General features: G+C 44.1%; 1 long non-coding RNA gene across 1 annotated transcript in view; it reads left to right on the top strand.

Annotated features, from left to right (window-relative positions):
* The first annotated feature begins 8,075 nt into the window (after nt 1-8,075).
* Nucleotides 8,076-24,308, top strand: part of LOC126106514 (uncharacterized) — a 62,295-nt gene continuing 46,062 nt past the window's right edge. The window contains exons 1-2 of the long non-coding RNA XR_007523360.1: nt 8,076-8,100; nt 22,963-23,010. This is a non-coding gene — a long non-coding RNA (uncharacterized LOC126106514). The remainder of the gene's footprint in view (nt 8,101-22,962; nt 23,011-24,308) is intronic.

Here is a 24,308-nt window from a genome sequence, read left to right as displayed (position 1 = left end):
CTAAGCACTATGAGACTGAACATCTGAGGTCATCAGTCCCCTAGACTTAGAACTACTTAAACCTAACTAACCTAAAGTCATCACAGAAGTCCATGCCCGAGGCAGGATTCGAACCTACGACCGTAGCAACAGCGCGGTTCCGGTCTGAAGCGCCTAGAACCGCTCGGTCACAACGGCCGGCCGATGAAGAGCAACAAGCAGATTCCATATTTCCTGGAAGCGTTTCACACGGTGTCTGACTGCAGGCTGTTAACGAAGGTATGAGCATAAGGAATAAATTGTGAGTGCCTCGGAAACTTCTTACATGATAGAACCCAGTGTGTTGTCCTCGACGGTGAGTGTCCATCGGAGACAAGGGCTTTGTCAGGAGCGCCTCATAGAAGTGTGATAGGACAGCTGTTGTTCTCTGCATACATAAATGATTTGGCTGACAGGATGGCCAGAAATCTTCTGTTTCCTGCTGATGATGCCATGGTGTCGCAGTTGAGTGACTGCAGGAACATACAAGACGACTTAGACAAAATCTCGGTGTGATGTGTGGCAACTGGCCCTATACGTGGAAAAATGAAAATTAATGCGGATGAGTAGGAAGATCAAACCTGTAATATTCGGATACAGTATTTCCAGTGTCGTGCTTGACAAAGTCAAGTACCAGGTGATCAAAAAGTCAGTATAAATTTGAAAACTTGATAAACCACGGAATAATGTAGATAGAGAGGTAAGAATTGACACACATGCTTGGAATGACATGGGGTTTTATTAGAACCAAAGAAAAAAAATTGCTAGACGCGTGACAGATCCCTTCCGCGCGTCGTTTGGTGATGATTGTGTGCTCAGCCGCCACTTTCGTCATGCTTAGCGTCCCAGGTCCCCAGACAGTCCGTGCGGTTATTGGTTTTGGGGTAACCTGAAGTCGCAAGTGCATCGTGATCGACCGACATCTATAGAGATGCTGAAAGACAACATCCGAAGCCAATGCCTCACCATAACTCCGGACATGCTTTACAGTGCTGTTCACAACATTATTCCTCGACTACAGCTATTGTTGAGGAATGATGGTGGACATATTCAGCATTTCCTGTAAGGAACATCATCTTTGTTTTGTCTTACTTTGTTATGCTAATTTTTGCTATTCTGATCAGATGAAGCGCCATCTGTCGAACAATATTTGAACGTTTGTGTTGTTTTGGTTCTAATAAAACCCCATGTCATTCCAAGCATGTGTGTCAATTTGTACCTATCTGTCTACATTATTCCGTGATTTATTCAGTTTTCAAATTTATACTGACTTTTTGATCACCCAGTAGTTTAATTATCTGGGTATAAGGTTGCAAAGCGATATGGGATGGAACCATTTGAGTACTGTGGTAGGGAAAGCGAACAGTCGGCTTCGGTTTATTGGGAGAATTTTAGGAAAGAGTGGTTGATCTCTAAAGGAGACCGCATATCGGACGATGGTGCGATCTATTCTTGAGTACTGTTGTAGTGTGTGGGACCCGTACTACCAGGTCGGATTGAAGGAAGACATCGAAGCAATTCAGAGGCGAGCTGCTAGATTTGTGTTACGGATATGCTTCGGAAACTCAAATGGGAATCGCTGGAAGGAAGGCGACATTCTTAACGAGAAACACCTGTGAGATAATTTAGAGAATCGGCATTTGAAGCTGACTGCCGAACGATTCTACTGCCGCCAGCACACGTTGCACGTAAGGACGAAGAAGTTTAAATACGAGGAATCAGGTCCCATACGGAGGCATATAGACAGTTTTTTTCCCTCGCTCTGTTTGCGAGTGGAACCGCAAAGTGACAAAAAGCAGATTTCAGAGTACCTGACGGCTCTACACAAAAGTTTTGTCTCAAGTACAGATAGTGTTGAGGATCAGTGGACAAAGTTCAAAACCATCGTACAATATGCGTTAGATGAGTATGTGCCAAGCAAGATCTTAACAGATGGAAAAGAGCCACCGTGGTACAACAACCGAGTGAGAAAACTTCAGCGGAAGCAAAGGGAACTTCACAGAAAACATAAACATAGCCAAAGCCTTGTAGGGAAACAAAAATTACGCGAAGCGAAATGTAGCGTGAGGAGGGTTATGCGAGAGGCGTTCAATGAATTCGAAAGTTAAGTTATATGTACTAAATTGGCAGAAAATCCTAAGAGATTTTGGTCTTATGTCAAAGCGGTAGGTGGATCAAAACAAAATGTCCAGACACTCTGTGACCAAAATTGTACTGAAACAGAGGATGACAGACTAAAGGCAGAAATACTAAATGTCTTTTTGCAAAGCTGTTTCACAGAGGAAGACTGCACTGTAGTTCCTTCTCTAGATTGTCGCACAGATGTCGAAATAGAAGACAGAGGGATAGAGAAACAATTACAATCGCTCAATAGAGGAAAGGCCGCTGGACCTGATGGGATACCAGTTCGATTTTACACAGTGTACGCGAAGGAACTTGCCCCCCTTCTTGCAGCGGTGTACCGTAGGTCTCTAGAAGAGCGTAGCGTTCCAAACGTTTGGAAAAGGGCACAGGTCATCCCCGTTTTCAAGAAGGGATGTCGAACAGATGTGCAGAACTATAGTTTTATGTATATTATTATTATACACGTATTATGTTCGAGTATAATGATTTTTCTGGAGACTAGAAATCTACTCTGTAGGAATCAGCATGGGTTTCGAAAAAGACGATCGTGTGAAACCCAGCTCGCGCTATTCGTCCACGAGACTCAGAGGGCCATAGACAAGGATTCCCAGGTAGATAACGTGTTTCTTGACTTCCGCAAGGCGTTCGATACAGCTCCCCACAGTCGTTTAATGAACAAAGTAAGAGCATATGGACTATCAGACCAATTGTGTGATTGGATTGAAGAGTTCCTTGATAACAGAACGCAGCATATCATTCTCAATGGAGAGAAGACTTCCGAAGTAAGAGTGATTTCAAGTGTGCCGCAGGGGAGTGTCGTAGGACCGTTGCTATTCACAATATACATAAATGACCTTGTGGATGACATCGGAAGTTCACTGAGGCTTTTTGCGGGTGATGCTGTGGTATATCGAGAGGTTGTAACATTGGAAAAGTGTACTGAAATGCGGGAGGATCTGCAGCGAATTGCCGCATGGTGCATGGAATGGCAATTGGATCTCAACGTAGACAGGTGTAATGTTCTGCGAATACATAGAAAGAAAGATCCCTTATCCTTTAGCTACAATATAGGTGTAGTTAATTCCATAAACTATTTGGGAGTACGCATTAGGAGTGATTTAAAATGGAATGATCATATAAAGTTGATCGTCGGCAAAGCACATGCCAGACAGATTCATTGTAAGAATCCTAAGGAAATGCAATCCGAACACAAGGGAAGTAGGTTACAGTACGCTTGTTCGCCCACTTCTTGAATACTGCTCACCAGTGTGGGATCCGTACCAGATAGGGTTGATAGAAGATATAGAGAAGATCCAACGAAGAGCAGCGCGCTTCGTTACAGGATCATTTAGTAATCGCCAAAGCGTTACGGAGATGATAGATAATCTCCAGTGGAAGACTCTGCAGGAGAGACGCTCATTAGCTCGGTACGGGCTTTTGTTGAAGTTTCGAGAACATGCCTTCACCGAGGAGTCAAGCAGTATATTGCTCCATCCTACTTGTGTCTCGCGAAGAGACCATAAGGATAGAGAGATTAGAGCCCACACAGAGGCATTTCGACAATCCTTCTTTCCACGAACAATACGAGACTGGAATAGAAGGGAGAACCGATAGAGTTACTCAAGGTACCCTCCGCCACACACGGTCAGGTGGCTTGCGGAGTATGGATGTAGATGGGGATGTAGATGTAGAAGGGAAATTGCAAGTAGTGGTACAGAGTACCCTCCGCCAACCACCATACGGTGGTATCTAGGCACATGTAGATGTAGGTGTAGATGTACATGTAGAATAACAGTACTTGGGACGTTGAGTGATATTCTTTACTGTTCAGCGACGAATCTGACCCCTGTATGTGACGGTCAGATCGTAGATCACGTGACCGTTTACGAGCAGGTGATCCATACCGCTCCAACTTCGGACATCACGGTGTGGAGAACTGTTGTATATCGGCGCGCGACTCATTCGATATCTGTTGAAAGGGGGCTCACTGCTCAGTACGAGGTGCATTCATGTTCTAAGGCCTCCGATTTTTTTTCTCCGGACTGGAAAGAGATAGAAACATGCGCATTGTTTTAAAATGAGACCGCGTTCATTGTCAATACGTCCCAGAGATGGCAGCACCGTACGTCAGATGGAATTTTACCTCCAGTGGCGAGAATGAGAACTGTTTTAAATACTTCAAATGGCGACGTTTTCCTTACTTGAACAGCGTGCAATCATCCGTTTTCTGAATTTGTGTGGTGTGAAATCAATTGAAATTCATCGACAGTTGAAGGAGACATGTGGTGATGGAGTTATGGATGTGTCGAAAGTGCGTTCGTGGATGCGACAGTTTAATGAAGGCAGAACATCGTGTGACAACAAACCGAAACAACCTCGGGCTCGCACAAGCCGGTCTGACGACATGATCGAGAAAGTGGAGAGAATTGTTTTGGGGGGTCGCCGAATGACTGTTGAACAGATCGCCTCCAGAGTTGGCATTTCTGTGGGTTCTGTGCACACAATCCTGCATGACGACCTGAAAATGCGAAAAGTGTCATCCAGGTGGGTGCCACGAATGCTGACAGACGACCACACGGCTGCCCGTGTGGCATGTTGCCAAGCAATGTTGACGCGCAACGACAGCATGAATGGGACTTTCTTTTCGTCGGTTGTAACAATGGATGAGACATGGATGCCATTTTTCAATCCAGAAACAAAGCGCCAGTCAGCTCAATGGAAGCACACAGATTCACCGCCACCAAAAAAATTTCAGGTAACCGCCAGTGCTGAAAAAATGATGGTGTCCATGTTCTGGGACAGCGAGGGCGTAATCCTTACCCATTGCGTTCCAAAGGGCACTACGGTAACAGGTGCATCCTACGAAAATGTTTTGAAGAACAAATTCCTTCCTGCACTGCAACAAAAACGTCCGGGAAGGGCTGCGCGTGTGTTATTTCACCGAGACAACGCACCCGCACATCGAGCTAACGTTACGCAACAGTTTCTTCGTGATAACAACTTTGAAGTGATTCCTCATGCTCCCTACTCACCTGACCTGGCTCCTAGTGACTTTTGGCTTTTTCCAACAATGAAAGACACTCTCTGTGGCCGCACATTCACCAGCCGTGCTGCTATTGCCTCAGCGATTTTCCAGTGGTCAAAACAGACTCCTAAAGAAGCCTTCGCCGCTGCCATGGAATCATGGTGTCAGCGTTGTGAAAAATGTGTACGTCTGTAGGGCGATTACGTCGAGAAGTAACGCTAGTTTAATCGATTTCGGGTGAGTAGTTAATTAGAAAAAAAATCGGAGGCCTTAGAACATGAATGCACCTCGTATTTCGAGAGCGCGTTACCCCTGTTGTCGTAACCTTCATTACCAGGCTTTCAAATGGCAAATTTCAGTATGGCAATGCTACTTCCAATGTTGCAACTCGTACCAAAAACACTTTGAGAAATGGTCTCTCCCATGATCAGCCTACTCAGTTGCCTTGGATGAAATGCAGAGACATATACTTTCTTATCGGACTTCCGGCTGCAGTCTTCATGAACTAACAAAGAATGTGTTTCAGGCATGACAAGAAATTCGTCAGATGACATTTTGAAGCATACCACAACGAATACAAAAGCGAAGTCGTGCCCTAGGGGTCTAAAACCATACTGACGTTGATGATGGGCGTATCTTCCGATTGGAATGAAAGTTTAATCAGTTAAAACCTGTTGTCTGATAAACATCCCAACAGAATTCGACAAATATCGGACTGATGCTTCTTGGTTTAACACTTCTCATTTCCGTAATAGGGTATTTGACTGTATTGCGGGAATTGTATTCAATGATTAAATATTTCATTTTGCGCTCGTAACATTCTTTTCTTCATCTTGAATTTCAGTATTCTTTTATAATACCGTAAATGAAATTCAAATCATTTGAAAGCCCGCTGAAGCCCTCCATGCGAGTCATATAGCTCTGACGTCACAGGCTAGTTTGCTGTTCCTACTGTTATCTTCACAGCAATGTCTTGGTTTGGAATTTACGTTTCGAAAAGTGTGTTACAAATGGTCTGCAGTACCATACTGTACAAATACATCTATTGAAAACTCGCGGAAAGTTGTTTTTGAGTGCTCCAGAGAATGAGAAGATGTGTAAAATGTGGTTGTGTACACGCAAATTGCGACCAAGTCGACGTACAAGCTCACTAATTTAATTAAAACTGTGTTGAACTGTGAAGTTAACATTAACTTACCTCCAAGGTATGCTCTCCCACTGCTACAATGAAGGACAGCGTCTTTCAACTACATTAATCTCCTAGCGAAAATGGTCTTTTTACCCAGCTACACATGAATTATTCGATACCTCAGTTGTTAGAACGGTAGACCATCAAATTTTATAAGATAATGTCCATAGATCGGTGGTTCGAATCTAGCCCGGAAGAAGATTTTAACTTATTTCTAAAACGGCTCGACAGTCCTCTCATACGAAAACCAAATCACAAGTACATAACTTCACCATGTCGATTAGAAACAGAACATTTTTATGTTTTCCTTGCTGTTTATGTGCGCTTACGTTTGCAGTCGCTGTTCACACGCGCCACGTTCGAAAAGATATTTTCTAGTGAATGTGACCATACACTTTTTACTTTATTCAAAACAAAGTTTTTATCTTCCTACCGTCCAGATAGGATCGTTATTGTTTAAACTTTTGCATTTTCATCATCTTACATAAAGGTGAAGTATGTCTTCTTCAGGTGCTAATGTCAGTTTACGCTCACAAACATCACAGCCCATACGTTTCTGCATTTTGTACATGCTTTGTATATCTGAGTATAACCTCATCAACCTACACCTCCTTGTACTGTGGGCGTGTGGTGGTATCTTCGCTACTGCCAATGCTTTCCAAAAAGTGTATTGTTTGTTCGCAAAGTAGATGCATTTATCCTCTGTTGTCCATTTCTCAGGCTAAGATTAATGTGGAGTTCTATATAATACACCCTACAGTCGAAATAACTGCTACAATCAGTTCTTGCTTACCCTATTTTCGGATTTCGTGCAAAAGTTTTTAAAAAACTGTATGACCCTTAGGCCAACAGGATTTGAACATGCGACCTCTTAGTCTGCGATCCGATACCCTACCCGTTGCACCAGTCAAAGCCTGCCGGATTCACGATTTCTGCTGAGTGTCTTGTAGAAATAAAATCAGCACTAAGTTTTGCCAAGAATAATTTTATTGTGTTCTGGGTCACAGCTCATGACTGATAGTCGACAATCTAGTTATAAAATAGAGACCCATTTGAAAAAGTTGTACAGTTCCATAGTTTTGAGCAAGTTTAGTGATGTTGCGGGGAGCAGGGATAAGAATGTCCGTCGTTGTACGCATCGCTCCTCTAAATGGGTGGTTTCCACTATCACCGTTCACAACATTTCTTTCTTTTGTTACTTAGAAGTTGTAAGTGCGTTTTCCATCACTACACAGCTAAACTGTTTGCACAAAAAGTACGTAAGAACCTCGTAATTTCGGCTAACGCTCCTATAACTCACGTGTAGCTTCGTCTTACTCCTATACTGTGACGTCACTATAGCATCAGCCAATAACAGAGCGTTTTCGATCACATGACCAGATCCTGATATTTAATTGTTTTTAAGCTTTAATTACATAATGATAACAGATATTTTGTGGGAACATTGACCGTAAAACCTATTTACATTTTATAATCAATCAGAATGACAATTCTTACAATATTTTTAACATAGGAAAAATATCTTGTCTTAATGTCCTCTATTTTAAGAGAAGTATAGTTATACTCTTGCAGGCAGACAGAAAAGATTAGAAACATCGCAGATGTGCTACGGAATAGAAACTGAGTAACAGACTAAAGCGACATTGAGAGATAAGATTAGAAGTTGCGAACGCCAAAGGCGAGATTACGCGTCAGTGGTACCGTGTCTTCCTGGTAGACAAGACGACTGAGGCCGTAGCGACAAGTGAGTATCCATAAAAGAGACACTATCCGCTATACGCGTAATAAAATTCGCGCGCTTAACGTAGCAGTCTATATATTGAAGTAAGCGTAATAGTAACAGGTAAAAGAAAACATAAATACGAAAACATGTTTCCATCAAGGCACTGATCGCCTTTTCTCACATTGGGATAAGTGGTTAATACTTATGGACTCTTCTTTTGAAATAATAAACAGTTTACTTACTTTTCATCTGCTTGAATCGTCTGCATTTGACGAATCCTTATAAATTGGTGAAGTTATTTAACAACAAACGGGCGAAAATTGTTTTCAGGACGGACAACAAACTGCAGCAGAGGCTGAAGCATGAGAATGGTATAGGGGAGAACCGGATGCGGAAAGCGGGAGTTTATGAAATACAATTTTATTATTGGGAAACGAAGTGCGTAGGGCAAACGGGTAGAAACTGTAAAATAAGATTTTGAGAAAATAATAATAAAGAGATTGAGTGAGCGTCAGAGGCAGTACGAATGTGTCACACTTTGAAGAAGAGGAGTGGTTGGTGCCAAATTTAGGTGTAGTATAGACTTTTTGCGCTTTGAGAGAGGAATGTCTCAACATGTTACATGAGAATACAGAAGTGTCCAGGTGACATGTCGTGGCCAAAGTTAGCGATGTCCTCGTTCAGGAGCATCCACCAGCTTACTGTACTGATGTTTAATGTTTCCCGTTGCTTATTCCGTTTGGCCGCAAACATTGCGAAATACGTACGTTATTGGTTTTTATGGTTTGCCAGAACTTGAGACATAGCTCTCCAAGATTTTACTGTAAACAGCTGCTTCGTTATGGGCTGAAATATATATGTTAAGGATAGCACAGAGGGAAGTAAAAGTGACATGAAGAGCAAAGATCCATGCTACAGAGAAACACAGTAAAGGATATACAGTACTAACGTCACTATAACGGACGTTGAAAATAACCACCGTTCGTCTCTTGGCACTTTTGGGCCCTCGTCAGCAAGTATCTGAAGACGGAAAAAAAGTGGACTGCTGGAATTGCTGCAATCTCATGCGAAATGTTCTGCTGCAGTTCTTGGAGACTACGAATCTTCTACACTTTAGACTTGAAGGTTCCCCACGCAAAGTAATCGCACACTGGCTTACATATTCCCGAAACATGTTATGGTAAATGTATCACACAATCGGGAACTGGTATGCTACGTTCTCTGCACTCATTGATCCTTTACTCAATGTTGTAAGTTTAATTCAAGCATAATTCCACTATCTTAAAGTGTTATTTGTCGGAAGACAGGGATGATTCTGAGTGTTTTATTAATTAGTTTGCAAGTGTTGTTATTGGAAAAATATTCCAGCGTGCTTTAGCAACCTATATCCTAGAAGCAAAAATAAATCTGAAAACGAAGCAAGCGCCAACTCTGTTAAACCGTTACTACACTATCCTACTGCACCTACGATTACACCAGCTAAATGCTACTCACTGTATTAGGAGGAAACCTGCCAATTTGGAAAAAAACTATTCTATCCTCAATTATGTGTTTATAGCCAGCCAAACATATAATTCAGCACAATGGTGTTTTTTCAAAGAAAATAAGTACCTATTCGTACATCTGTTGCCATACACCTAGCAGAACTGTTCAAACACTGAATCTACACAAGCAGATAATTCGTAGGTATAGTGGACAATGAGATAAGTCTTTAATTCTACTTTGCATTATATGGGATTCTCTACTCCCTTTATCTTAGATGGGATCCTGCTGAATACCTTTTCAGCAGTGTATATACTACATCTCTGGACCTAGGCAATGAGACGAAATCTACATGAAAAATGCCTTTGGGGTCTTGTACTAATGGTATAGTCTGAGTTTTGTAGAAACCATGGAACAGCAAATGCAATTAAAAGTGTATAAGAATTAAAAGGCCTATAAAAAGGCTTCTGCGATATGTTTGGTTACCTGCTTTACACGACATTTTTTTACTTGCTTGTACTAAATGAATATTTTGTTTTATGTGTACTATCCCAGAAGATAATTTCATAAGGTAATAAGCTAAACAGGCCAACATTCTTAAGTGATGGCGTGTAAGAGCGAAACATGGTGAACACAACTTCTTTATTAGTGTTACCCACTTTAACTCTTTATGGAATTTTACGTAAAACAGTTTTAGTGTATCATGGTTAACGTTTACTTCTGGCACTAGCAGGTAATTTTTGTATGCTGGGAATAGCGCGATACGAGTCTTTTGGAGATTATCGTTTAAACTGTTCGCTGTAAAGCAATGTTACGTCTGTTCAGCTCTCATCTGAGATGTATCTTGTAAGACTTAATTTGCACTCTCGACTAGTATGTTTGTGTCATCAGCAAAGGTTACAGTTTTTTAAACGTCCATGAAAGGCATTAGAAAAGACTTATGTAGGTTAAGAACAAGAGAGGGAACAGTACAGACCTTTGTGGGACGTTATACCTTATAGTTCACTAATCGAAAGCTAGTGTCATGCCTGTGATTGAACATGCCAACGACTTTCTCTACTTTCTCTTATGAAGTTTATATTTCACATACAAGGGATATCTTTAATGCCGTAGCTCTTAAGTCTGTCTGTAGTCTACTTAATTGAAGATTATACGAATGCCTAGTGCCTGTTCTTTAGCACGTATTCGAAAGAAGAGACATACGATTTCACATAAGTGATACGCTTTGCTGAGCCGTGAATCCACAGCCACAAGGTTCGACTTCCTGCAGGAATCTAAAGCTAGCGAACACGGAGAATACAGGAGGAGACTGTGACTGGGAGACGATAGAGTGTGGGTCGGCTTAGGAGCGTGCCGAGACAGTCCGCACATGTGCGATGAACATTGTGTCCGGGTGGCGCAGAGGTTAAGGCAAATGCCTCGTAAGCAGGAGATCCCGGGTTCGCGTCCTACTTCAGCGCACGTTTTCATTCGTAGTCGTTGATTGCACATAAAGTCCCGATGCAGCTGATATCATCAGTTCCCTCTCTATCGTTTCAGTCCCTCCATCTCCAGTTTACACAATTAAGTTTTTGACAATGTTCCAGAATATACTTACATGATTATTTTCCTGGTGCAGAAGTGAAGCTCATCAAGGAAATACATAAGGAAAAGTAATATGCCGGCATACAAGATTATCTTATCAAATGACAAGATAATGCCGTACAGATATGAATAGTGTGGTCTTAAGACAAAGTGAATCAGTGTCGAGCTGAAACGATGAAACTGCGCAAAACTGTATTGCCAGAGACACGAAGAACGTCCTACAGGTTTTCGACGTTCGGGTAAATAGTTGAGAAGTGTATGGCACACAGACAGTTCCCACCTGCTTAGACGGTCAGTGTACACCAGACGACCCACATGTCACTGATGCACCCTGGCACAATGCAGAACCGTTTTGACTTTGCGTCACGTACATGTAATGTTGTGATGACAAGGGATCCAGACATTACCTGTGGCAGATTTTTGGGGACGAACTAGGCATTCAATCTATTATAATACAGGGGTGATGGAGAATGTTCGTTGAAGGATGTAATTCATTGAGAAGGCTGAAGAAATATGGGTTTCTAAATTACATAAGAATTTCTGGAAGCATTTGAGGCTGCACTGACAGAAAACAGGCGCAGTAGAAACGACTCTCGCATTCCATTGTAAGTGTTGTGGCATTTTTTGGGGTGCAGTCAGTCTTGTGATGCTAACTGAGGAACTGCTCGACCCAATACCAGAGGCTCCGGTAAAAGAAAACCATCATAACGACCGGGAGAGCGGTGTGCTGACCACACGCCCCTCCTATCCGCATCCTCTTCTGAGGATGACACGGCGGTCGGATGGTCCCGATGGGCGACTTGCGGCCTGAAGATGGAGTGCTTGTACTTGTTCACAAACGTAGCGCTTGGAGAAATAGTGGACACTGGAGAGAATACTTAATTTTATGAAACCGTAGGTTCTGTGTTTTCAAACACGAAGTCCTGTCACACTGCTTCTACATGTACCTTGTGGCTGTGGCCCTCATGGAGATGTATGGGCCGTGCACACGAATGGCTGTCCATGTGACGCTGCGGTTTCATTTTGTTCTATTTTACAAACTATTGCTGATGTGAATGTACTTCTTATGTTGACACTGTTTCAAGGAAAGAGATCACGTAATTTTAATGCCCTTATTTAAATTTTATCGTGTTCCTGTGTAACAGTTCTGGTGATAAAGGCTTAACCTTAGGAATGAGTAACTTTTACTGTTCTTTCCTTTCCTTTTTCTGTAAATAGGTGGTTCATCCGGCATTTGAACATCAAACGTATGTCTCACCACTCGTATTCATTCTGGATTACACCAAACTTAATTGTATATTCTGTAAATTATGCCATTATCAGAGTTTTGAAGGTTTATTACTATTACAGTTTTTGTATGATTTGCACGAAATATGTAATTCTCAAATTTTCAGACGTTTGCGCTTCAAAGGGTATACAGTGTGGCGCGGTTATTGTGTATTATCAACATGGACAAATGCAACGAATATGGCTGATACGATACTCTGTGGTATTCTGCGGTTTGAATTCACTCTGTTTTTTTTTTTTTTTTGCAGTTGCATTGATATATCTCGTGGATGTTATAACAGGTCTTCTTGGCAATTTCTTGAACATTATTCTAAAACAATTTTCTATGATATACACTCATGTAAACAAACTTTTATTTCTAAATTGAAATATTTTAAACACTGTGTGATGAGTAAATACTTAGTATTACCTGAAAACAGTCTTGGTTGCAATTTAGTTTTTATATTTATCAACTACGCTTTTCGTCTTATTTAGACATATTTCAGGCTGATCCACATAGAAAACACAGAACAAATATATCTACTTAAAGATCGCGATCGCGTTGTGCAGACTTGGATGACCTAATAGCATGTATAAACAGATCAAATACTGAAAGAGCAAATACCTTAATTTCGTATTTCTTAGGTACGATCCATTAGACAGTGTAGCTAAAGGGCTACCAATCTCCAATTTTTGTACATACATAATGAATCACCTAAAAAGAACAACCATTTGGCATCGGGGGTATATCTGCTGGAGTGTCGCGATTCTAATGTAGGATATATTGGGCAAACAGGCAGAACCTTTAAAATAAGATTGCAAGAGCATCTCCTCAGTAGAAGGGGACAGGTAAAACAGAACTCTGCCTTTGCTCAACATCTTAAAGCCAGTGGCCATAGTCCTCCGCAAGTACAAAAACTTAAGATTTTTAATTTTGCACAAAAGGTTAAGAAGCTAAACATTTTGGAAGAAATTGAATTATTTAGGCATATGGGGGACAAAGGTTTGCCCCTCCTTAACGACCAAATATTTGGCGCTAAGTAGGCCCTTTTAGAAGTTATGAAATCGGTGTTATTAATGTAATCCTGAGGCTTCCACATTTCTGCCTAAATATGAGTCTTTTCCCCTCTGGCCGTATGAGTTGTGCCACAAACTTCTCTTCTCCCCAATCCTATTCAGTACTTCCTCATGTGATCTACCCATCTAATCTTAAGCATTCTTCTGTAGCACCACATTTCGAAAGCATCTATTCTATTCTTGTCCAAACTATTTATCGTCCATGTTTCATTTCCATACATGGCTACACTCCATACAAATACTTTCAGAAACGACTTCCTAACACTTAAATCTATACTCGATGTTAACAAATTTCTCTTCTTCAGAAATGCTTTCCTTGCCATTGCCAGTATACATTTTACATCCTCTCTACTTCAACCATCATCAGTTATTTTGCTCCCCAAATAGCAAAACTCCTTTGCTACTTTAAGTGTCTCATATCCTAATGTAATTCCCTCAGCATCACCCGACTTAATTCGACTACATTCCATTATCCTCGTTTTGTTTTTGTTGATGTTCACCTTATACCCTCCTTTCCAGACACTGTCCATTCCTTTCAACTGCTCTTCCAAGTCCTTTGCTGTCTCTGACAGATTTACAATGTCATCGGCGAACCTCAAAGTTTTTAGTTCTTCTGCATGGATTTTAATACCTACTCCGAATTTTTCTTTTGTTTCCTTCACTGCTTGCTCAATATACAGATTGAATAACATCTGGGAGAGGCTACAACCCTGTCTCACTCCCTTCCCTTTCATGTCCCTGGACTCTTATAACTGCCATCTTGTTTCTGTACAAATTGTAAATAGCTTTTCGCTCCCCGTATTTTACCCCTGCCACCTTCAGAATTTGAAAGAGAGTATTCCAGTCAATTTTGTCAAAACCTTTCTCTAAGTCTACAAATACTAGAAACGTAGGTTTGACTTTCCTTAATCTAGCTTCTAAGATGAGTCGTAGGGTCAGTATTACCTCACGTGTTCCAAACTGATCTTCCCCGAGGTCGGCTTCTACCAGTTTTTCCATTCGTCTGTAAAGAATTCTCGTCAGTATTTTGCAGCCGTGACTTATTAAACTGATAGTTCGGTAATTTTCACATCTGTCAACACCTGCTTTTTTTGGGATTGGAATTATTATATTCTTCTTGAAGTCCGAGGGTATTTCGCCTGTCTTGCTCACCAGATGGTAGAGTTTTGTCAGGACTGGCTCTCCCTGGGCCTTGTTTAGACTCAGGTCTTTCAGTGCTCTGTCAAACTCTTCACACAGTATCATATCTCCCAATTCATCTTCATCTACATCCTCTTCCATTTCCATAATATTGTCCTCAAGTACATCTCCCTTGTATAGACCCTCTATATACTCCTTCCACCTTTCTGCTTTCCCTTCTTTGCTTAGAACTGGGTTTCCATCTGAGCTCTTGATATTCATACTAGTGGTTCTCTTTTCTCCAAAGGCCTCTTTAATTTTCCTGTTGGCTGTATCTATCTTATCCCTAGTGAGATAAGCCTCTACATCCTTACATTTGTCCTCTAGCCATCCCTACTTAGCCATTTTACACTCCCTGTTGATCTCATTTTTGGGACGTTTGTATTCGTTTTTGCCTCCTTCATTTACTGCATTTTTATATTTTCTCCTTTCATCAATTAAATTCAATATTTCATCTGTTACCCAAGGATTTCTACTAGCCCTCGTCTTTTTACCTACTTGATCCTCTGCTGCCTTCCCTACTTCATCCCTCAAAGCTACCCATTCTTCTTCTACTGTATTTCTTTCCCCCCTCCTTGTCAATTGTTCCCTTATGCTCTCCCTGAAACTCTGTACAACCTCTGCTTTGGTCAGTTTATCCAGGTCCCATCTCCTTAAATTACCACTTTTTGTAGTTTTTTCAGTTTTAATCTACAGTTCATAACCAATAGATTGTGGTCAGAGTCCACATCTGCCCCTGGATATGTCTTACAATTTAAAACCTGGTTCCCAAATCTCTGTCTTACCTTTATACAATCTATCTGAAACCTGTCAGTATCTCCAAGCTTCTTCCATGTATACAACCTTCTTTTATGATTCTTGATCCAAGTGTTAGCTATGATTAAGTTGTGCTCTGTGCAAAATTCTACCAGACGGCTTCCCCTTTCATTTCTTAGCCCCAATCCATATTCACCTACTACGTTTCCTTCTCTCCCTTTTCCTACTGACGAATTCCAGTCACCCATGACTATTAAATTTTCGTCTCCCTTCACTATCTGAATAATTTCTTTGATTTCATCATACATTTCCTCAATTTCTTCGTCATCTGCAGAGCTAGTCGGCATATACACTCCTGGAAATTGAAATAAGAACACCGTGAATTCATTGTCCCAGGAAGGGGAAACTTTATTGACACATTCCTGGGGTCAGATACATCACATGATCACACTGACAGAACCACAGGCACATAGACGCAGGCAACAGAGCATGCACAATGTCGGCACTAGTACAGTGTATATCCACCTTTCGCAGCAATGCAGGCTGCTATTCTCCCATGGAGACGATCGTAGAGATACTGGATGTAGTCCTGTGGAACGGCTTGCCATGCCATTTCCACCTGGCGCCTCAGTTGGACCAGCGTTCGTGCTGGACGTGCAGACCGCGTGAGACGACGCTTCATCCAGTCCCAAACATGCTCAATGGGGGACAGATCCGGAGATCTTGCTGGCCAGGGTAGTTGACTTACACCTTCTAGAGCACGTTGGGTGGCACGGGATACATGCGGACGTGCATTGTCCTGTTGGAACAGCAAGTTCCCTTGCCGGTCTAGGAATGGTAGAACGATGGGTTCGATGACGGTTTGGATGTACCGTGCACTATTCAGTGTCCCCTCGACGATCACCAGTGGTGTACGGCCAGTGTAGGAGATCGCTCCCCACACCATGATGCCGGGTGTTGGCCCTGTGTGCCTCGGTCGTATGCAGTCCTGATTGTGGCGCTCACCTGCACGGCGCCAAACACGCATACGACCATCATTGGCACCAAGGCAGAAGCGACTCTCATCGCTGAAGACGACACGTCTCCATTCGTCCCTCCATTCACGCCTGTCGCGACACCACTGGAGGCGGGCTGCACGATGTTGGGGCGTGAGCGGAAGACGGCCTAACGGTGTGCGGGACCGTAGCCCAGCTTCATGGAGACGGTTGCGAATGGTCCTCGCCGATACCCCAGGAGCAACAGTGTCCCTAATTTGCTGGGAAGTGGCGGTGCGGTCCCCTACGGCACTGCGTAGGATCCTACGGTCTTGGCGTGCATCCGTGCGTCGCTGTGGCCCGGTCCCAGGTCGACGGGCACGTGCACCTTCCGCCGACCACTGGCGACAACATCGATGTACTGTGGAGACCTCACGCCCCACGTGTTGAGCAATTCGGCGGTACGTCCACCCGGCCTCCCGCAAACGCCCTCGCTCAAAGTCCGTCAACTGCACATACGGTTCACGTCCACGCTGTCGCGGCATGCTACCAGTGTTAAAGACTGCGATGGAGCTCCGTATGCGACGGCAAACTGGCTGACACTGACGGCGGCGGTGCACAAATGCTGCGCAGCTAGCGCCATTCGACGGCCAACACCGCGGTTCCTGGTGTGTCCGCTGTGCCGTGCGTGTGATCATTGCTTGTACAGCCCTCTCGCAGTGTCCGGAGCAAGTATGGTGGGTCTGACACACCGGTGTCAATGTGTTCTTTTTTCCATTTCCAGGAGTGTAAACTTGTACTACTGTGGTAGGTGTGGGCTTCGTATCTATCTTGGCCACAATAATGCGTTCACTATGCTGTTTGTAGTAGCTTACCCACATTCCTATTTTCCTATTCATTATGAAACCTACTCCTGCATTACCCCTATTTGATTTTGTGTTTATAACCCTTTAGTCACCTGACCAGAAGTCTTGTTCCTCCTGCCACTGAACTTCACTAATTCCCACTAAATCTAACTTTAACCTATCCATTTCCGTGCATGCCCTCGGGAAAAATTACGGCTGTAGTTTCCCCTTTCTTTCAGCCGTTCGCAGTACCAGCACAGCAAGGCCGTTTTGGTTAGTGTTACAAGGCCAGATCAGTCAATCATCCAGACTGTTGTCCCTGCAACTACTGAAAAGGCTGCTGCCCCTCTTCAGGAACCAAACGTTTGTCTGGCCTCTCAATAGATACCACTCCGTTGTGGTTGCTCCTACGGTACGGCTATCTGTATCGCTGAGGCACGCAAGACTCCCCACCAACGGCAAGGTCCATGGTTCATTTGGGGTCAGTATTAGCACACGAGGCTGTGGTGCATTATGCTAACTACTTAGGCCACATCTTATTCTATGATTTGCTCCTGTGAACGTGAACGCGTTATGCAGGTCTTGGAGTCACTCACGTCCATGTAGAAAAGGTAAAAACCTTATCATAAGGCTTCGGGAATTTGATTGCATTTCTGAGTGTCGGATCATTGGTGAATTCTCTTATCCGTCCTTACTATTTTACATTTCTAGTACTTACTGAGGTTAACGAAGTCGATGTTGGCCTGATGTACCCGACGATGCCCTTTACCTACAATGTCTAATGGATCGTCCTAAGGAGTACTAAATTAAGGTATTTGCTCTTTCAGTATTTGATCTGTTTATACATGCTTTTAGGTTATCCAAGTCTGCACAAGGCGATCTCGATCCTTAAATAAATGTATTTGTTCTTTGTTTTCTATGTAGATCAGCCTGAAGACGCCTAAATATGATGAAACGCGTAGTTGATAAATAAAAAACCAAATAGCAACCAAGACTGTTTTCAACTAATTTTATTAAACACTGATTTTTTGAGTCATGCCACAGATGGAATGGAAGAATTTCTCAGTAAACACTTTATTACTGCGTTAAAATTTTTTATATATTTAATTGTTATCGTTATTGAATCGTACACGTCTGTTGCCAGTTGTAAGTGACGGTGATGGCAAATCATGTTTGGAGAAGGGGGGAGGGGTTGTGCAGAAGTGGAGACAGTAAAAATCTCCCCCCACCCCAAATAAAGAACCGGAACCTAGATCCGTATCTGATAACTAACGAAGAGCTATTACATAGAAATGGGAGAGAAAACAAATTTGTCGTTGAACTTGACTATACAGGGTGAAAAGTATTTAAACCGACAAACTCTGGGAGGTTGTAGGGGACATCAAAACAAATAGTTTTCCCTAATTTCATTTTTTCCTATGAGGAGCATTTAAACCGGTAGAGGTAGATTTCTCTGGCGGCAAGTTAATTAAACCAACAAACACTTTTCCATTTTTTTATGACCGAGAGACAACACATTAACACAACCCAATTTCAGTTACAGTAGATTTTCAAAAATGCCTCCACTGACACGTAAACAAAGTTTACAGCGTCGGATCATGTTCTGTCTGACATGAGCAAAAACTCCAGGAGTATCCTGAATTGTTCCTGCTCCTGCTACTATCCGGGTAACCAGATCCTCTTCTGATGCAACAGGACGTGCTTAAACAAGGTTGCGCATCTCTCCACACACAAAATATTCCAGAGGGGACATACCTGGGGATCGAGCAGGCCACGGTACAGGACCACCTCTGCCAATCCACGTTTCTGAGAACCGTCGGTCCAGGAATCGACGCACACGACGACTGAAATGTGCCGGCGCCCCGTCATGTTGGAACCACAAGCGTTGTCTTGTAGGGAGCGGGACGTCTTCCAGTAATTCTGGCAATGCTCTGGCGAGAAAATTGTAATAGTGCCTGCCATTTAATGGCCCGGGTAGCAGATACGGTCCAATTAAACAGTCCCCAACAACATTGACTCACACATTAACGAAGAACCGCACTTGATGAGCGCTAGTAACTGTGGCATGTGGGTTATCCTCACTCCAAATATGCGAATTGTGCACGTTGAAGACTCCATCACTCCCGAACGTTGCTTCATCGGTAAACAACACAGAGGATGGAAATGTAGGATGCATTTCACACTGTTCCAGGTACCACTGCGGAAACTGTGCTCTGGGTGAATAATCAACTAGTTCCAGGTTGTAGACACGCTGTAAGTGAAACGTACATTGCTGTCGACGGACTGATCTTACATTCGTCTGATTCGTCCGCATGTTACGTGCAATTGCACGAGTGCTGATTGAAGGATCCCGTTCCAGATGCTGCAAGACAGATTCCTCAAATTGCAGCGTTCTTACCGTGCGACGGCGTCCCTGTCCAGGTAATCTGCTAAATGACCCGGTCTCTTGCAGACATTGGTACACATCAGCAAAGGTCGTATGATGTGGGATACGGTGATTAGGATATTGTTGTTGATAAACCCCCTGTGCAGCTCGTCCGTTGTGGTGCGCTACGTAGTACGCACCAAGCATATCAGTGTGCTCACTCCAGGTGTATTGCTCCTTTAGTAGACACAGACAATGCACTGCTACACTGGTGGACAGCAGTTGCCTGCAACTGCAGAGCGTAATGAGCCCTCTATCAACTGAAGTTCGTAATACAGCACTAACAACTGAAGAACGTAATACGGCCTCCACCGGTTTAAATAATCCTCATAGGAAAAAATAACATTAGGGAAAAATATTTGTTTTGATGTCCCCTACAACCTCCCAGAGTTTGTCGGTTTAAATACACTCATGGATATGGAAAAAAGAACACATTGACACCGGTGTGTCAGACCCACCATACTTGCTCCGGACACTGCGAGAGGGCTGTACAAGCAATGATCACACGCACGGCACAGCGGACACACCAGGAACCGCGGTGTTGGCCGTCGAATGGCGCTAGCTGCGCAGCATTTGTGCACCGCCGCCGTCAGTGTCAGCCAGTTTGCCGTCGCATACGGAGCTCCATCGCAGTCTTTAACACTGGTAGCATGCCGCGACAGCGTGGACGTGAACCGTATGTGCAGTTGACGGACTTTGAGCGAGGGCGTATAGTGGGCATGCGGGAGGCCGGGTGGACGTACCGCCGAATTGCTCAACACGTGGGGCGTGAGGTCTCCACAGTACATCGATGTTGTCGCCAGTGGTCGGCGGAAGGTGCACGTGCCCGTCGACCTGGGACCGGACCGCAGCGAAGCACGGATGCACGCCAAGACCGTAGGATCCTCCTGGGGTATCGGCGAGGACCATTCGCAACCGTCTCCATGAAGCTGGGCTACGGTCCCGCACACCGTTAGGCCGTCTTCCGCTCACGCCCCAACATCGTGCAGCCCGCCTCCAGTGGTGTCGCGACAGGCGTGAATGGAGGGACGAATGGAGACGTGTCGTCTTCAGCGATAAGAGTCGCTTCTGCCTTGGTGCCAATGATGGTCGTATGCGTGTTTGGCGCCGTGCAGGTGAGCGCCACAATCAGGACTGCATACGACCGAGGCACACAGGGCCAACACCCGGCATCATGGTGTGGGGAGCGATCTCCTACACTGGCCGTACACCACTGGTGATCGTCGAGGGGACACTGAATAGTGCACGGTACATCCAAACCGTCATCGAACCCATCGTTCTACCATTCCTAGACCGGCAAGGGAACTTGCTGTTCCAACAGGACAATGCACGTCCGCATGTATCCCGTGCCACCCAACGTGCTCTAGAAGGTGTAAGTCAACTACCCTGGCCAGCAAGATCTCCGGATCTGTCCCCCATTGAGCATGTTTGGGACTGGATGAAGCGTCGTCTCACGCGGTCTGCACGTCCAGCACGAACGCTGGTCCAACTGAGGCGCCAGGTGGAAATGGCATGGCAAGCCGTTCCACAGGACTACATCCAGCATCTCTACGATCGTCTCCATGGGAGAATAGCAGCCTGCATTGCTGCAAAAGGTGGTATACACTGTACTAGTGCCGACATTGTGCATGCTCTGTTGCCTGTGTCTATGTGCCTGTGGTTCTGTCAGTGCGATCATGTGATGTATCTGACCCCAGGAATGTGTCAATAAAGTTTCCCCTTCCTGGGACAATGAATTCACGGTGTTCTTATTTCAATTTCCAGGAGTGTACATTTCACCCTGTATAAAACAATCGATTGATGGGACGTATACTCAGGTATCAAGGAAAAGCTATTTTGCAGTGGAGAGAAGTGTAAGGGTTCGGAGTCCTTATTAGAACGCAGGTCAGCCTACAAATGTTTAGGTCAGTCAGAGCGCTGCCAGAAGACACCACCACCACTAGCAACGTGCCTAGTGAAGCAGTCCAGTGTTCACACTTATCTCAGCACTGAGGACAGTTATCCAGACACGATCACACCTGGCATATTTTCAACGGTGGTATCTTCCACTATAGTGCGCGTCATTTAGAGCCGAGTTTAGGTTCGTTCTGCGCATCTGACGTCACAAAACACAGTCAGCCAATGAACAGAGAAGGACGTTGCCAGAGCTCGACTGCAGTGCAGAGTACGGACGAGTGTCTTCAGTTTTAGAAACGTTCAGTCATAAATAAAGTAATTGAACAAAAGCAATGTCTTGATAGCAGACTTTCTTCTATAGAAAGTTTGAAAAAAGCAATCTTTCTACCAATTGCTTCAAATTCTAGTAATTAATTAAACCAAACAAGCAATAAGCCTCCTAATTCAGGCGATAGCAAGGAAAGGTGTTTGTATCATTCTCACGAACCGCTTTTTCGCAATAAAGAACAGTGGTAATTGTTTATTTGCTATTGTACTTCGACGAAACGTGAGTAATTCATGGTCATACCATCAGTGTTTCTCGGTATTTTGTGTGATATTTTAAACTCTTCCAGATATTCCGTTAAAAGGGCAGCTGCGTTAGCGTAATGGTTAAGGTTTTTGGCTATTGAGCGAAGGGTTCTGAGTTCAAACCTTGTTTGATGCTTAATATTTTCTTTATTTAAAAACTGTATCGAAGTGCCTTACTTCATGAATTTTATTCGTTTGAATGTAATTTTTTGAAATTTCTAGTGCTTTGTCTCTTCATTATAATCGCAATAAGTTTTCGGTTTTTCTAATTTTGTCATCTAATATTTCTTTTCACAGCAATTAAAAACAATGAAAAGGCACACATACAATATTCATGTTATCTATTTTGTTTGTGTATCTTCTCTTCCGCAGTCGCTGTTTTACTCTTCATATTGAGATATATTCTTTTGCGACAGTATTAAAAGTATAAAAATCAAATTTCTGGGCCAAATAGTTTTTGTGAAATCGAATGGTAAGTGTGTCAAAGCAGTCGGAACACCATATGTCAGCACAGGCGAGCAGTGCAGTGATGACAAAATCGCGCGCAGCGCAGAATGCGGGGAGCACGTCTCTGTAGCAGGGAAAGGGTTAATGCGGCCGTGGTGGCTTTACTTCATAAACTGCGCGCTCCTCCCTAAACCTAAGTTTGCGAGCTATACTATACTATGGCTCTGCTTCTCTTGGCTGGCATCGCAGAAATCCCCCTAGTCTGGGCAGGCATGCGCGAGCCGCCAAGATAAAAGGAATTCAACTGTAGGAGTGTGACAGGTAGCACACGTACTCTTTGAATATTTTTGTTATTGCTAATGCTATTATTAATGTTTTGCAGGATGTCTTCCTTCGAGGAACGAGCTGAACTCCTGAAGAAGTCAATAGAGTGAGTAAAATTTAAAAAAAAAAATGAACTTAAATTTCACAAGAACGATCTTCCCGCTTAACAGTGTGGCTTTGCGGCTCTTGTGGTCAGCAACGTAAGATGTGGCATTTGCGTTCCAGTTCGCTCTGAGATTTTTTGTGGAGCCAGCTTGATCCTCGTCAGTTATCCGTGTCTGTAACAATAATCAGCGGTCTCCACGAGGTGAGCTCCACAGAGAGCCCAGAATTACTAAAATCAGTCAATTAAAATGCTTTATTATTCCAGTCTCTGATCACAAATGAATTCTTTAAACGATGTCCAGTCTGTTATGACCATCCTCATATCTTTTTTACACCATGTCCTAAAGTGATACGGCCACAATGGCAACGTCAAAACATATAAATACACTCCTGGAAATGGAAAAAAGAACACATGGACACCGGTGTGTCAGACCCACCACACTTGCTCCGGACACTGCGAGAGGGCTGTACAAGCAATGATCACACGCACGGCACAGCGGACACACCAGGAACCGCGGTGTTGGCCGTCGAATGGCGCAAGCTGCGCAACATTTGTGCACCGCCGCCGTCAGTGTCAGCCAGTTTGCCGTGGCATACGGAGCTCCATCGCAGTCTTCAACACTGGTAGCATGCCGCGACAGCGTGGACGTGAACCGTATGTGCAGCTGACGGACTTTGAGCGAGGGCGTATAGTGGGCATGCGGGAGGCCGGGTGGACGTACCGCCGAATTGCTCAACACGTGGGGCGTGAGGTCTCCACAGTACATCGATGTTGTCGCCAGTGGTCGGCGGAAGGTGCACGTGCCCGTCGACCTGGGACCGGACCGCAGCGAAGCACGGATGCACGCCAAGACCGTAGGATCCTCCTGGGGTATCGGCGAGGACCATTCGCAACCGTCTCCATGAAGCTGGGCTACGGTCCCGCACACCGTTAGGCCGTCTTCCGCTCACGCCCCAACATCGTGCAGCCCGCCTCCAGTGGTGTCGTGACAGGCGTGAATGGAGGGACGAATGGAGACGTGTCGTCTTCAGCGATGAGAGTCGCTTCTGCCTTGGTGCCAATGATGGTCGTATGCGTGTTTGGCGCCGTGCAGGTGAGCGCCACAACCAGGACTGCATACGACCGAGGCACACAGGGCCAACACCCGGCATCATGGTGTGGGGAGCGATCTCCTACACTGGCCGTACACCACTGGTGATCGTCGAGGGGACACTGAATAGTGCACGGTACATCCAAACCGTCATCGAACCCATCGTTCTACCATTCCTAGACCGGCAAGGGAACTTGCTGTTCCAACA

Source organism: Schistocerca cancellata, chromosome 10, assembly GCF_023864275.1.
Source record: "Schistocerca cancellata isolate TAMUIC-IGC-003103 chromosome 10, iqSchCanc2.1, whole genome shotgun sequence".
NCBI lineage: Eukaryota > Metazoa > Arthropoda > Insecta > Orthoptera > Acrididae > Schistocerca > Schistocerca cancellata.
The sequence above is the reverse complement of the archived record's forward strand: the minus strand, read 5'-3'. Positions and strand labels throughout refer to the sequence as shown.